General features: G+C 46.4%; 1 protein-coding gene across 2 annotated transcripts in view; it reads right to left on the bottom strand.

Annotated features, from left to right (window-relative positions):
* The window catches only part of LOC138853050 (uncharacterized), a 303768-nt gene that overhangs the window by 195817 nt on the left and 91165 nt on the right, over positions 1 to 16786 (bottom strand). The window contains exon 3 of one of the 2 annotated variants that reach the window (XM_070087431.1): positions 14619 to 14737. The exons of the other annotated variant lie outside the window; for it this stretch is intronic. The gene's annotated coding sequence lies outside the window, so the exon portion shown is untranslated. The remainder of the gene's footprint in view (positions 1 to 14618; positions 14738 to 16786) is intronic. 2 annotated transcript variants of the gene reach the window in all.

Genomic DNA, 16786 nt, shown 5'->3' with positions numbered 1-16786 from the left:
CTCCAACCTCTTTTCCCATTTCACAGAGAGCTCTTTCTCCATTTTTTCAGAAAGCTCTCCTAATTTTCTCTCCCATTCTTGTTCCATCCTTCTCCACTGCTCCTCCATCCATTCCTCCCTACAAATACCATTGTCATCTGATCCCTGATTCCTACGAGTCCCAACCATTTTTTTTAGTAAAGGAAAGAGAGAAAGAGAGAAAGAGAGAGAGAGAGGAAAGGTAGAAGGAGAGAGGGGGGAGAGTGAAAAGGAAAAGGGGGAGAGAGTGAGAGAAAGGAGAGAAGGGAAAGATAGGAGGAGAGAGGGGAGAGAGAAGGCAAAAGAGAGAGAGAGAGAGAGAGTGAGAGAGAGAGAGAGAGAGAGAGAGAGAGAGAGAGAGAGAGAGAGAGAGAGAGAGAGAGAGAGAGAAAGAGAGAGGAAGAGAGAGGGAGAGAGAAAAAGAGGAAGAGAGAGAAAGGGAGAGAGAGGAAGAGAAAGAGAGAGGAAGAGAGAGACGAACAGAGAGAGAGGAAGGGAGAGAAAGATTAAGAGAGAGAGGAAGAGAGAGAGGAATAGAGATGAAGGGAGAGAGAGAAGAATAGAGAGAGAGAGAGAGGAAGAGAGGAAAAGAGACAAAGAGACGGAGAGAGAAGAAGGGTTAGAGGGTCAATTCACATAAAGGTGTGAAATCCTGTATATGTGTGTGTATGTGTATGTGTGTATGTGTATGTGTGTGTGTGTGTGTGTGTGTGTGTGTGTGTGTGTGTGTGTGTGTGTGCGCGTGTGTGTGTGTGTGTGCTACAGCTATTCAAGTGCCTAACAGCAGATCCTGTTCTCACCTAGTGTGCGTGTATGTGTGTGTGTATGCGTGCGTTTATGCAAGCAGTCCTTATTTCCCTCGTATGTACTACATATGTTTTGCATATGTATGCGTATGTGTGTATGTGTATGTGTGTGTGTGTGTGTTTATATGTACATACGTTCATAACCACAAAAGAACACAAACATTCGGAACAAGAGATTTAGGATGGGTGAACTTGCAGATATGGAGGATGTACAAAGAAATTTCATAGACCTGGTCTCAGACCGGGCTGCAGGGGCGTTGACCCCAGAAACCCTCTCCAGGTATACTCCAGCTCCGCATAAATTCAGTCATAACCTAAACTATAACTTCTACTACCTCTCATATTATTATTGTTATTATTGCTGATCTATACTAAATGCAGTAACAGTCCGGTGTCGTGTGGGGATTAGGATTTAATCATATTTGATTTAAGGAAGGAACGCCTTTAATTATGTATCAAGAACCCCTGTACTCCGTGGTATGCAGGCGACATAAACATCTCTTAATTAATATCTTCAAAATATTAGATTTGCTGATTCTTTATCTATACACTGAAATTACTCCATACATTAGCAGCTGGCTCAGCAGGTGGTCCAATGAAAAAGCAGGGGTGCAACACGAACAGTAAGGTGTAGCTTAATCAGTATAAGGGGACCAAGATTTCTCAACACCCTTCCCTGCACTTATAAGAGGAATTAGCAAAAGACTCTAAGCTGTCTGCAAGAGGATTCTCCCTCTCCCCAGTCCTCTCCCTTTCTCTGGAAATCTTTCCTCTTCGTCTCCCTACCTCATCTCCCCTCTCATCCACCCTCATCTTCCCTCTCCCTATCTCTCCCCATCCACCTCTTCCTCTCTCTTCCCTCAACCTCTCCCTTTTTTTATGCAACCAGTCTGTATCCATTCATCATTTCCGCGATGACAGGTAACGACCCCAGCACTACAGCACCTGCAGTACCACCAGCACCACAACACTTGTAACAACCCCAGCACCACAACACCTGCAGTAACCCCAGCACCACAACACTTGTAACAACCCCAGCACCACAACACCTGTAGTAATACTCGCACAACACTTGTAACAACCCCAGCACCACAACACCTGTAGTAACCCCAGCACCACAACACCTGCAGTAACACCAGCACCACAACACCTGCAGTAACACCAGCACCACAACACCTGTAACAACCCCATCACCAGAACACCTCTAGTAACACCAGCACCACAACACATGTAACAACCCCAGCACCAGAACACCTGTAGTAACACTAGCACCACAACACTTGTAACAACCCCAGCACCACAACACCTGTACTTACCCCAGCACCACAACACCTGCAGTAACCCCAGCACCACAACACCTGCAGTAACACCAGCACCACAACACTTGTAACAACCCCAGAACCACAATGCCTGTAGTAACCCAAGTACCACAACACTTGTAACAACCCCAGCACCACAACATCTGTAGTAACCCCAGCACCACAACACTTGTAACAACCCCAGCACCACAACACCTGTAGTAACCCCAGCACCATAACACCAGCAGTAACAATAGCACCACAACACCTCTAACAACCTCAGCACCACAACACCTGTAACAACCTCAGCACCACAACACCTGTAGTAACCCCAGCACCACAACACTTGTAACAACCCCAGCACCACAACACCTGTAGTAACCCCAGCACAACACCTGCAGTAACCCCAGCACCACAACACCTGTAGTAACCCCAGCACCACAACACCTGCAGTAACACCAGCACCACAACACCTGTAACAACCCCATCACCAGAACACCTCTAGTAACACCAGCACCACAACACATGTAGCAACCCCAGCATCAGAACACCTGTAGTAACACCAGCACAACACTTGTAACAACCCCAGCACCAGAACACCTGTAGTAACACTAGCACCACAACACTTGTAACAACCCCAGCACCACAACACCTGTAGTAACCCCAGCACCACAACACTTGTAACAACCCCAGCACCACAACACCTGTAGTAACCCGAGCACCACAACACTTGTAACAACCCCAGCACCACAACACCTGTAGTAACCCCAGCACCATAACACCAGCAGTAACAATAGCACCACAACACCTGTAACAACCTCAGCACCACAACACCTGTAACAACCTCAGCACCACAACACCTGTAGTAACCCCAGCACCACAACACTTGTAACAACCCCAGCACCACAACACCTGTAGTAACCCCAGCACAACACCTGCAGTAACACCAGCACCACAACACTTGTAACAACCCCACCTCCCCAACACCTGTAGTAGCCCCAGCACCACAACACCTGTAACCTCAGCACCAGAACACCTGTCGTAATACTAGCACCACAATACTTGTAACAACCCCAGCATCACAACACCTGTAGTAACCCCAGCACCACAATACCTGCATTAACGCCAGCACCACAACACCTGCAACAACCCCATCACCAGAACACCTCTAGTAACACCATCACCACAACAATTGTAGTAACCCCAGCACAACAACACCTGCAGTAACACCAGCACCACAACTCTTGTAACAACCCCAGCACCACAACACCTGCAGTATCCCCAGCACCACAATACCTGTAACAACCCCAGCACCAGAACACCTGTAGTAATACTAGCACCACAACACTTGTAACAACCCCAGCACCACAACACTTGTAGTAACCCCAGCACCACAACACCTGCAGTAACACCAGCACCACAACACCTGTAACAACCCCATCACCAGAATACCTCTAGTAACACCAGCACCACAACACCTGTAGTAACCCCAACACCACAACACCTGCAGTAACACCAGCACCACAACACTTGTAACAACCCCAGCACCACAACACCTGTAGTATCCCCAGCACCACAACACCTGTAACAACCCCAGCACCAGAACACTTGTAGTAATACTAGCACCACAACACTTGTAACAACCCCAGCACCACAACACCTGTAGTAACCCCAGAACCACAACACCTGCAGTAACACCAGCACCACAACACCTGTAACAACCCCATCACCAGAACACCTCTAGTACACCAGCACCACAACACATGTAACAACCCCAGCATCAGAACACCTGTAGTAACACCAGCACAACACTTGTAACAACCCCAGCACCAGAACACCTGTAGTAACACTAGCACCACAACACTTGTAACAACCCCATCACCAGAATACCTCTAGTAACACCAGCACCACAACACCTGTAGTAACCCCAACACCACAACACCTGCAGTAACACCAGCGCCACAACACTTGTAACAACCCCAGCACCACAACACCTGTAGTATCCCCAGCACCACAACACCTGTAGTATCCCCAGCACCACAACACCTGTAACAACCCCAGCACCACAACACCTGTAGTAACCCCAGCACCACAACACCTGCAGTAACACCAGCACCACAACACCTGTAACAACCCCATCACCAGAACACCTCTAGTACACCAGCACCACAACACATGTAACAACCCCAGCATCAGAACACCTGTAGTAACACCAGCACAACACTTGTAACAACCCCAACACCACAACACCTGTAGTAACCCCAGCACCACAACACCTGCAGTAACACCAGCACCACAGCACCTGTAACAACCATAGCACCAGAACACCTGTAGTAACACCAACACCACATCACATGTAACAACCCTAACGCCAGAACACCTGTAACAACCCCAGCACCAGAACACCTGTAGTAACACCAGCACCAGAACATCTGTAACAACCCCAGCACCAGAACACCTATAGTAACACCAGCACCACAACACCTGTAACAACCCCAACACCAGAGCACCTGTAGTAACACCAGCACCACAACACCTGTAACAACCCCAGCACCAGAACACCCTTAGTAACACCAGCACCACAACACCTGTAACAACCCCAACACCAGAACACCTGTAGTAATACCAGCACCACAACACCTGTAGCAACCCCAACAATAGAACACCTGTGGTAACACTAGCACCGCAACACCTGTAACAACCCCAGCATCAGAACACCTGTAGTAACACCAACACATCACCCGTAACAACCCCAGCCCCAGAACACCTGTGGTAACACCAGCACCAGAACGCCTGTAACAACCCCAGCACCACAACACTTGTAACAACCCCAGCACCAGAACACCTGTAGTAACACCAGCACCACATAACCTGTAACAACCCCAGCACCAGAACACCTGTAGTAACACCAGCACCAGAACACCTGTAACAACCCCAGCACCACAACACTTGTAACAACCCCAGCACCACAACACTTGTAGTAACACCAGCACGACAACACATGTAACAACCCCAGCACGACAACACATGTAACAACCCCAGCACGACAACATGTGTAGTAACCCCAGCACCACAACACCTGTAGTAACCCCAGCACCACAACACCTGTAGTAACCCCAGCACTGCAACACCTGTGGTAACCCCAGCACAACACCTGTAACAACCCCAGCACCACAACACCTGTGGTAACTCCAGAGCCACAACACCTGTAGCAACCGTAGCACCATAACACCTGTAACATCCCCAGTACACAACACCTGTAGTAAGTCCAGCACCACAACACCTGTAGGAACCCCAGCACAACACCTGTAACAACCCCAGCACCATAACACCTGTAGGAACCCCAGCACCACAACACCTGACCACAGCCTGCCCCTGACCACAGTTTATCCCTGACTACAGCCTGCACCAGACTACAGCCTGCTGCTGATCACACCCTGCCCCTGACCACAACCTGTCCCTCCCCACAGCCTGCCCCAGGCCACAGCCTGCCCCTGAGCACAGCCTGCCCCTGAGCACAGCCTGTCTCTGACCACAGCCTGCCCCAGACCACAGACTGCTCCAGACCGCAGCCTGCCCCAGACCACAGCTTGCCCCAGACCACAGCCTGTCCTTAACCACAGCCTACCCCTGACCACAGCCTACCCCTGACCACAGCCTACCCCTGACCACAGCCTACCCCTAACCACAGCCTGCTCCTGATCACAGCCTGTCCCTGACCACAGCCTGTCCCTGACCACAGCATGCCCCAGACCACAGCCTGCTCCAGGCCACAGCCTGCCCCAGACCAGAGCCTGCCTCAGACCACAGCCTGTCCTTAACCACAGCCTACCCCTGACCACAGCCTACTCCTGACCACAGCCTACCCCTGACCACAGCCTACCCCTAACCACAGCCTACTCTTGACCACATCCTACCCCTAACCACAGCCTACCCCTGACCACAGCCTGCCCCTAACCATTTAAGGGAAGTGTTGATAGGTGCTTCGGAGGGGGTTGAAGGGAGGGGGAAAGGGGAGGGGGAAGGGGAGGGGGAAAGGGGAGGGGGGTGTCGGCGGTACCTCTCTCTCACCATCGTTATCACCATCTTGTTCACACTCCCCTACATTCCCTCTATCCTGCAGACAACAGTCATGGCGTCTGTCTCTTTCCTCCCTTCCGTCTACACACACACACACACACACACACACACACACACACACCATCTTGTAGAACAGAATCAACAGTGGCAAGAGCAACAGAAGCAACAGCCACAACAACAGGATCAAGAACAGAATCAGTAGGAGAAACAGCTGCAGCAGCAGCAGCAGTAACAGCAGAATCAATTTCGGAAACAGCAGAACGAGCCAAAGTAAGAGCAGGAGAAGTAAGAACAGTAACAGCAGCAGCGGATCAGCCGGTCAGCAGCCCTGCTGAGGTACTCTGTACCTCACTGACTGAACTCTGAGCTACGCTAGGCAAGACTCTGAGCTAGGCGTGATAAAGAGGTTTGCTGTGGGCACTTGCTAGGACACCCAGCACCTGCTAGGAGATCAGCTAGGGAGGCTAGCTGGGCATGATGCTGAGACGACAACAGAAGCAGCAAAGAAAACAAGAGCGCATCAACAGGCAAGCAACAACAGGAACAGACTACAAATAACAACAGCAGCATCTAAACAACAACAGGAGAAGCAACAAAGACAGCAACAAACCACTAACAACAACAGCAGCAGAAGCGGTATCGAGGCAACAGCAGCAGAAGCAACGAAAACAATAGGAGTAACCAACAATAAAACAGCAAAAGCAACAAAAACAGAATCAGCAAAAACAACAGCAGCCCCTCGGCCACCAAGCTGAGGGACTGATCACCTCAAACTCCTCTGCTTACACCGTTCTTCTCTGCATTGTACTGATGAAGCTAATGTATGGCGAAACGTTTCCTCAATAAAGATTCCCATACGTTGTATTATTGTCTCATTCTTCAGCAGCAACAGCAGCAGCAGCAGCAGCAGCATCAGCAGCATCAGCAGCAGCAGCAGCAGCAGCAGCAGCAGCAGCAGCAGCAGCAGCAGCAGCAGCAGCATCAGCATCAACAGCAGCATCAGCATCATCAGCAGCATCAGCATCAGCAGCAGCAGCAGCAGCAGCAGCAGCAGCAGCAGCAGCAGCAGCAGCCTAGGGCTTCCCCGAGCCTACACCCCAGGAGGCCTATCCACCCAACATTTTCTTTAATGAAACTAATCCATCTTACCCTTAATGAATTCACAGCCAGTGATCTCAACCACGCCAGGGGGGGGAGGGGGAGCTAAGGGATCCACTCCCCTTTGTTGACACCACCTAGGGAGGCAGGGGAGGTGGCAGAGGAGGTTGCAGGGGGGGTTACAGGGGAGGTGGCATAGGGGTGGCAGGGGAGGTGGCAGGGGAGGTGGCAGGGGGGGGGGAGGATGGGGGTGCCCAGGGGATCGAGTCTACAATTTGTTTATATATTGAAGAAATGAGGGGGTCCTTTGGGGGAGGGGGGAGTTCTATGCAAACTTTCTAAGAAAATTAATCTTTCTAAGTAAACTTTCTAAGAAAATTAATCTAAGCAAACTTTCTAAGAAAATTAATCTTTCTAAGTAAACTTTTTAAGAAAATTAATCTTTCTAAGAAAACTTTCTAAGAAAATTAATCTTTCTAAGCAAACTTTCTAAGAAAATTAATCTTTCTAAGTAAACTTTCTAAGAAAATTAATCTAAGTAAACTTTCTAAGAAAATTAATCTTTCTAAGCAAACTTTCCAAGAAAATTAATCTTCCTAAGTAAACTTTCTAAGGAAATTATCATTCCTAAGTAAACTTTCTAAGGAAATTACTCTCTAAAAAAAATTTCTAAGACTTTTTTTTTAGACTTTACCACCGACGTGGCTAGTTTACTGTACACCCCGATACCCATCCTGTGTACGGTAGCACAAGTGCATATGGATACACAATAGGCCTAGGAACTAGGCCTCAAAAGGGTTACAGGTGTACATTTGGATTTACATCTACAGTTCACTTTTCTGTTACAAACAAATTTAGGAAATTTGCTTAGTATATCCGGTATCTTATTTTCATAAATAAGATATCTTGACATGAAAGTTATCTTTCTAAGCAAAATACTTGTGGAATTAAACTTAAAAATCAAACTTTGTAATGCGATTTTCTAAGCATGTAATGTTTTTGTTAGTTTTAGTCAATTATTATTATTATTATTATTTTTTTTTATTATTTTTATCATTATTAAGTATCCTTCTTTTCTTCTTCTTATTAAATATTATTACTATTATTATTATTATTACTAATTATTATTACTAATTATTATTATTATTATTATTATTATTATTATTGTTATTATTAAGTTTATTATTAATAATGTGGGGAGGTACAGGATTCGCCCACTTACATCACCCACAGTGGGACCTAACCACCCACTTGATAAACCCCCCACTGAAAATTAAAAATCCCAGAGCAACCATCATTCCTGTTTGCGCCCTTGTGAACAAGTTGTCAGCCACCCTGACACAGGACACAGTTCAGCTTCCTCGACCTCTGCCGCTGTGATTAATACGTTAAACTCTGCTATCAGTCTAGCGTCAAAACTCTGGCTCCTGATTGGCTACTTCACGTCCGTGTTCACTCACATGACAAATGTTCACATAGCCATTAATCATAACACGTTGCAACATATCCCACTTTAATGAGGACGAAACATTATTGATGTTTCGCTCTCTTTTTTTATGATATAATGGCGTGTTGGTCTCCTATTGGCGGCTAGAATGACGTGTTGCTCTCCTATTGGCGGTTATAATGACGTGTTGGTCTCCTATTGGCTGCTATAAGGACATGTGGGTCTGCTATTGGCTGATATAATGACGTGTTGGTCTCCAATTGGCTGTTTAATGAGATGTTGGTCTTCTATTGGCTGTTTAATGAGATGTTAGTCTCCTATTGGCTGGTATAATGACGTGTTGCCTCCTATTGGCTGTTATAATAACGTGTTGGTCTTCAGTTGGTTATTTTAATAATTTGGTGGTGGTGGTGGTGGTGGTGGTGGTGGTGGTGGTGGTGGTGGTGGTGATGATGATAGTGGTAGTGGTGTTGGTGGTGATGATAATGATGGCGGTGATGATAGTGGTGGTTGTGATGATGACAGTGGAAGTGGTGGTGATGATAGTGGTAGTGGTGGTGGTGATGAGAGTGGTAGTGGTGATGGTGATAGTGGAGGTGATGATAGTAGTAGTGGTGATGATAATAGTGGCGGTGGTGTTGATAATAGTGGCGGTGGTGGTGATAATGACATGGGTGATGTTAGTGGTAGTGGTGATAAGAATGATGGTAGTGATGATAGTGATGGTGGTGATAACAGTGGAAGTGGCGGTTATGATAGTAGTAGTGGTGGTGGTGATGATAGTGGTACCGGGGATAGTGATGGTAATGCTAGTGGTAATGGTTGTGATGATAGTGGTATTGTGATGATAGTGGTAGTGATGGTGATAGTTCCAATGGTGGTGATGATAGTGGTAGCGGTGTTGATACTGGTAGTGATGATAGTGGTAGTGATAGTGATGATAGTGGTAGTGATGAGTGGTGGCTGGTGATAGTGATGATAGTGGTAGTGGTGGTGGCAACAGTGGTAGTGGTGGTAGCTTAAATTTGCCTCATTAATCAATCTTAAAGAGACAACTAAGAGAAAGTGGATCGACGTCTCCGGAAGGGAGGGAGGAAACGGGAGCAGAGAGAGAGAGAGAGAGAGAGAGAGAGAGAGAGAGAGAGAGAGAGAGAGAGAGAGAGAGTACACCTGACATCAGTGCTCCAACATCTGCTAGTGCACTTGCCATCACTGCTCCGACACCTTCCAGTACACCTGGCAGCAGTGCTTCATCTGCCAATATTGAGTCAGGATTTTCTTCACCAGAGATTGATACAGCTAATAATCAGGTGACCGACACTAAACCTGCACTAGTGCAGCACCAAAGCATAAACAGCAGGGAAATTTCTGATGGAACTGAACAAAGGCGTGGTGGAGGATGTGGAAGAGAAAGAGGAGGAAGACACCCAAAGCCGTGTCAACTTCCACCAACACAATCCCAAGAAAATGGTCACCAGGTACATAATCATCAGGCTCACCAGCGGCAGAGCCTACAAAGAGATCAGCTGCTGAATCAGCAGCAAAACACAAGAGTTGCAGTAAAGAGGAGTTCACCCTCCCAGGCACCTAGGCAGTGCTCTCGTTGTCATAGGAGGGAGCACACTATTGACAACTGCCTGCGAGATACCAGGTGTAATTACTGCTGTAAGAGGAGACATCAGGAGGACCAATGTCGAAAGAAAAAGGAACTTGATATACAGGCTCACCAGTTCTTTAAAGATTTGTTCTCGGAACAAACCAGCAGGATCTCAATATTGGTGAACTCACACACGTCACCCACCCAGCTACTCCTATCTCGGCCCAGCAGCTGGTTTTGTGCCTTATGCAAGACCACAGAGCTGCATCCCAGCGGCCGCCCCTGTGTCCTAACTGTCTCATCCATCAACTCGAGCTGAACACAATCATGAGGAGCCAGTTTATCAGCATCCTGCCGGCCAACATTAGAGGCTTCATTATCAATGTTGGTAAGCTCTCACACAGTTTCGTGAACACTCAGAGTTTCGAAATGATCGCCATTGTTGAGACATTTCTGGACGCGAGAAAAATTTTGCTAGAATTGCTGGCTACACCTCATGGATGAGAAGAGATAGGCAAAGACAAGGTGTTGCTGTGTGCTTTTCTAAAAATGTACATGCCCAGCCCATTGATGTTGCCGCCCCTACTCACCTTGAAATGATGTTCTTCAAGCTATGCATAAACACTAGTACCTCTGTACTGGCATGTGCAACATACAGACCTCAGTGGCAACATGCAGACCCCATCAACTTCCTGGTGGAAAATGTGGACTCCCTTCTGCTTCAACACAAATGTCAACATATTATAATTGTTGGTGACTTCAACCAACATCTTATATAGAGGGATTCAGTGTTTGACATGAGAAATTTTGTTGGTTCCCTACTCACATCTCTGGCTTCTCTTTCGATTCAGTAGTGAGTGATCTGTTGCCAACCCTTTGGCTATGTTGGAGCATCTGACCACAAGGCTGTCTTTACGACATTGAAGATTCCAACAGAACAAGGTGAAGCATCTACACGCACAACCTGGCTATGGGAAAGAGGTAACTGGCCAGCCCTTTACTCTGAGCTCGCCACCTCCGATTGGAATGCTGTTCTTATCCAAGGTAATGTTGACCACCGAGTGATTGCCTTCAATGAACACATCCCTAATCTCCAACAAAAACACAACCCTCACCGGCAGTATGTGACGAAACCTACAGATCAGCCTTAGTTCGGCTTTCGTTGCAGAGAGGCTGCTACTGCTAAATACAATGCTTGAAGAAGGTATAAGAGGCATCCCATTATCTATAACAGGAACCTGCACATGCAAGCCTGTTAACAAAAGGAAGTCTAAAAGTGGACCATCTCTAAATGGGAGACTGACACACAAAAAAAAGTTGGCACCAGGTAGAATGGGCTTCAAAACCTGGTGGTCCTTCATTAAGGATCGACAGGGTTATTCACCTGATGAAATTATTCCATCTCTAAGCAGACAGGATGGGACCATCTCTACTAGCAGAACACTTGCTGCCAAGATGCAAGTTCTTGATCCAACAAACATACCTTGGCTAGCTGCAAGAACTGTATCAAAGTTGACAGTGGTGATAATAAGGCAGGATGAGGTGTATCTTCTTAAATCGCTGGACCAAGAAAAGGCTATTCGCCCAGATAAGTTGAGCCCAAGATTGTTAAGTAGATGTGCGGACCAGCTAGCAGCACCTTTAACTCATGACCTTTTCTGTGGAAAGAGGCAAATGTAGTCCCTGTTCACAAAAAAGCAGAGCGGAAATCAGCAACTACAGATCAGTGTCACTCCTGTCAGTCATTGGCAAGATTCTTGAGACAATAATCTCAAGTCAGATGACAGAGTTTTTCGACTAACACTCGCTTCTTTGTGACCGTCAACATGGTTTTAGAAAAGGTCACTGTTGCTGCTAATCTGTTGTTAAACTTCTTCACTAAGTGGCACCAGACAATGGATGAATCCAAAGTCAGCTGTATAGTAGCACTGGACACTGCTGGTGCTTTCGACCGAGCATGGGACCAAGGACTCTTGGCAAAACTTCAAGCACTGGGAGCTGCAGGCTCTACACAATGTCTCCTCAGTGATTACCTTCAAGGTAAATCTTTAAGCGTAGTTCTCAACGGGACAGAGTCAGTAAGACATCCTGTTGGGGCAAGTGTTCTTGGGCCATTGCTACGGAATGTCTACTTCAATGACCTTCATTTCATCCCAGAATCCCATGCATATATATGCAGGCAACTGTAGGCTGACATTTACTTATCCAAGGGTCGTCATTACCAGGATCATCACCACCAGGATCATAACCATCATGGATGGTATCTTGACAACCAGAGATGGTAGCATCACCAACAGGGATAGTACCATTACCAACAGGGATGGTACCATCACTACCAGGGATGATAGCACCACCACCATAGATGGTACTATTACTACCAGGGATGTAGCATCACCTGGGATGGTAGCATTACCACCAGGGATGGTAGCATCACCACCAGCGATGGTAGCATCACCACCAGCGATGGTAGCATCACCACCTGGGATGGTAGCATCACCACCTGGGATGGTAGCATCACCACATGGGATGGTAGCATCACCATATGGGATGGTAGCATCACCACCTGGGATGGTAGCATCACCACCTGGGATGGTAGCATCACCACCTGGGATGGTAGCATCACCACCTGGGATGGTAGCATCACCACCTGGGATGGTAGCATCACCACCTGGGATGGTAGCATTTCAATTGATTCGGGATTTTAATTCCCTCCCTTCCTCCCTCCCTCTATTCCTCCCACCCTCTATTCCTCCCACCCTCCATTCCTCCCTCCCTCCATTTCTCCCTCCATTCTTCCCTCCCTCCATTACTCCCTTCCACCCTCCAGTCTTCCCTCTCTCTCTTCCCATGGGATAGTAAACTGTGGCAGTAAGCTACTACTTTCCTTTCCATCCTTTCTTTTTCCATCCCTCTTATACCTTCATTCTAACACTCTTCTTCCTTCTGCTCTTTTTTTTTCCTAGTTAATTCCTCATGCGCTCCTTTTCTCTTCTTTCCTTCTATCTCCCTCTACTTTGCATCTTTTCACTTTTCTTCTTACGTACCTTCTACCCTCCCCTCTTTCATCCATTCTTTTCACCCTCCCTCTTCTCCACACATTTCTCATCTTCCTTCGCACCCTTCCTCACCTTTTCTCCTATCTTCTTTCATTCCCCTTTCATTCCTTTCCTTTATTTCTTTCCCTTAGCTTTCTACCTACGCCTTCCCAAGGTTTTCCCCACATTTTTCTGTCTCCTTTGTCATTCTTCCCTTTCCAGTGCTGTTCCATTCCCCTTTAGTATCCCTGTTAACAGGTGGGGATGAGTTAGGAACTGGGATGAGATAAGGAATGGGGATGTAGTTAAGAGTGGGTATGCTGTTAGGAATGGGATTAGAAATGGGGGTGGGGTTAGGAATGTGAATGGAGAAGGGTGACTAACAACTGGGGCTGAGTTAAGAAAAGAAGCTTGCTGTGGGAGCGAAATGTTGTAAATAACGTTTCACAGTGCTACTTGTGTGTGTGTTGACTACAGTGTGTGGGAGCCCCGCTAGCACTGAACGGGGCGTTTAAGTGGTTGAGTGGGAAGGTTGGTAAGTTGGTTCTAGCAACACCTCAGAGAGATAGACCCCTTTCACGCATCTGGCTGGCTCACACGTCAGATCTGCCTCACAGTGTGGGTGTGTGATGCCTGTGTTCTCTCTCTCTCTCTCTCTCTCTCTCTCCCTCCTCTCTCTCTCTCTCTCTCTCTCTCTCTCTCTCTCTCTCTCTCTCTCTCTCTCTCTCTCTCTCTCTCTCTCTATAAAATTTGGTTCACTATCACGTTTGACTAGTCCCTAAACTCAGTACTTGGCTGTATATAGCCTGTATATACGTTCTGTTGGTGGGAATATATGTTAAACCAGAGGGATTTCACTGCGTATACTTTGTTCCTCATTGCTGGTTGACCTCTTTGGGTAGCTTCACAAACAGGTTGGAGAGGTACGCGAGTTTGTGTGGTTGAGTGTTGTAATGCACTTGCCTGGCATGGGCCAATAAGCTTGCTGCAGCAGTCACCAGTTCTTATGTTCTCATTCCGTTCATTGCACTGGTTCATTCTGCGGTGTTCTACTGCGTTCATTCTACCGGTCTATTATACGGCCGCCTGCTGCAGGCCCTTTCAAAACTACCTGTGTCCAGTGATACCAAGAATCACTGAAGCCAAGGACAACGCTATTGATCAAAATAACTGTTCGTTATTTTTTTTAATAATCCGTGACATACACATTCAATATATGATAACAACAGAGGTACTCACCGTCAGATGTACACCACCACTGCCACCTCCACCGTTAACACCACTACTATACAACACTATCACCACTAACACCAGCACAACACCAGCGCCACCACCACACGCTCCAGCACTTCCTGTATCTGCAAGACACGGAAACACCATAACTATTAAAATTCCGCCACAGCACCATTAACCCGACCACAGCACCACTAACAACTCCACAGCACCATTAAGAACACCACAACACCGCTAACAACCACAGCACCATCTCTCTCCCTTCGCTCCAACTGTAAGATTCTGCTGATAAGGTTGATACCACAAACGATATGATAGAGAGAGACCAGTGAATGGCTAGAAAATGGGGATAAAGGGTGAAATGTGATAAAAGTGGGAATGGGGGATTAGTGAATGGGTTGTTGAGGGTTTGTGGAGGGGGATGGGGTGCCAGAGGCTAATGAAGGACAATGTTTATTGCTGGTAAACACCGCCGACATTTACAACCTTTGTAAGCTTGTAAATTTTGTATGTATCGATAATTTGTTCATTTTTAATTTTGTTTTTATTTTTTATAACACATACGACCCATGTGTAACACTTGGAATAAGACCCATGTGCAACACTTGGAATAAGATACATGTGCAACACTTGGAATAAGATACATGTGCAACACTTGGAATAAGACCCATGTGCAACACTTGGAATAAGACACATGTGCAACACTTGGAATAAGACACATGTGCAACACTTGGAATAAGACCCATGTGCAACACTTGGAATAAGACCCATGTGCAACACTTGGAATAAGACCCATGTGCAACACTTGGAATAAGATACATGTGCAACACTTGGAATAAGATACATGTGCAACACTTGGAATAAGATACATGTGCAACACTTGGAATAAGATACATGTGCAACACTTGGAATAAGATACATGTGCAACACTTGGAATAAGATACATGTGCAACACTTAGAATAAGACACATGTGCAACACTTGGAATAAGACCCATGTGCAACACTTGGAATAAGACACATGTGCAACACTTGGAATAAGACACATGTGCAACACTTGGAATAAGATACATGTGCAACACTTGGAATAAGATACATGTGCAACACTTAGAATAAGACACATGTGCAACACTTGGAATAAGACCCATGTGCAACACTTGGAATAAGACACATGTGCAACACTTGGAATAAGACACATGTGCAACACTTGGAATAAGACACATGTGCAACACTTGGAATAAGACACATGTGCAACACTTGGAATAAGACACATGTGCAACACTTGGAATAAGACACATGTGCAACACTTGGAATAAGACACATGTGCAACACTTGGAATAAGACACATGTGCAACACTTGGAATAAGACACATGTGCAACACTTGGAATAAGACACATGTGCAACACTTGGAATACGACACATGTGCAACACTTGGAATAAGACACATGTGCAACACTTGGAATACGACACATGTGCAGCACTTGGAATAAGACACATGTGCAACACTTGGAATACGACACATGTGCAGCACTTGGAATAAGACACATGTGCAACACTTGGAATAAGACACATGTGCAACACTTGGAATACGACACATGTGCAACACTTGGAATAAGACACATGTGCAACACTTGGAATACGACACATGTGCAGCACTTGGAATAAGACACATGTGCAACACTTGGAATACGACACATGTGCAGCACTTGGAATAAGACACATGTGCAACACTTGGAATAAGACACATGTGCAACACTTGGAATAAGACACATGTGCAACACTTGGAATAAGACACATGTGCAACACTTGGAATAAGACACATGTGCAACACTTGGAATAAGACACATGTGCAACACTTGGAATAAGACACATGTGCAACACTTGGAATAAGACACATGTGCAACACTTGGAATACGACACATGTGCAACACTTGGAATAAGACACATGTGCAACACTTGGAATAAGACACATGTGCAACACTTGGAATAAGACACATGTGCAACACTTGGAATAAGACACATGTGCAACACTTGGAATACGACACATGTGCAGCACTTGGAATACGACACATGTGCAGCACTTGGAATACGACACATGTGCAGCACTTGGAATAAGACACATGTGCAACACTTGGAATAAGACACATGTGCAACACTTGGAATACGACACATGTG

This window comes from Cherax quadricarinatus, chromosome 21 (assembly GCF_038502225.1).
Source record: "Cherax quadricarinatus isolate ZL_2023a chromosome 21, ASM3850222v1, whole genome shotgun sequence".
NCBI lineage: Eukaryota > Metazoa > Arthropoda > Malacostraca > Decapoda > Parastacidae > Cherax > Cherax quadricarinatus.
This window is presented reverse-complemented; position numbering and strand designations above follow the sequence as displayed.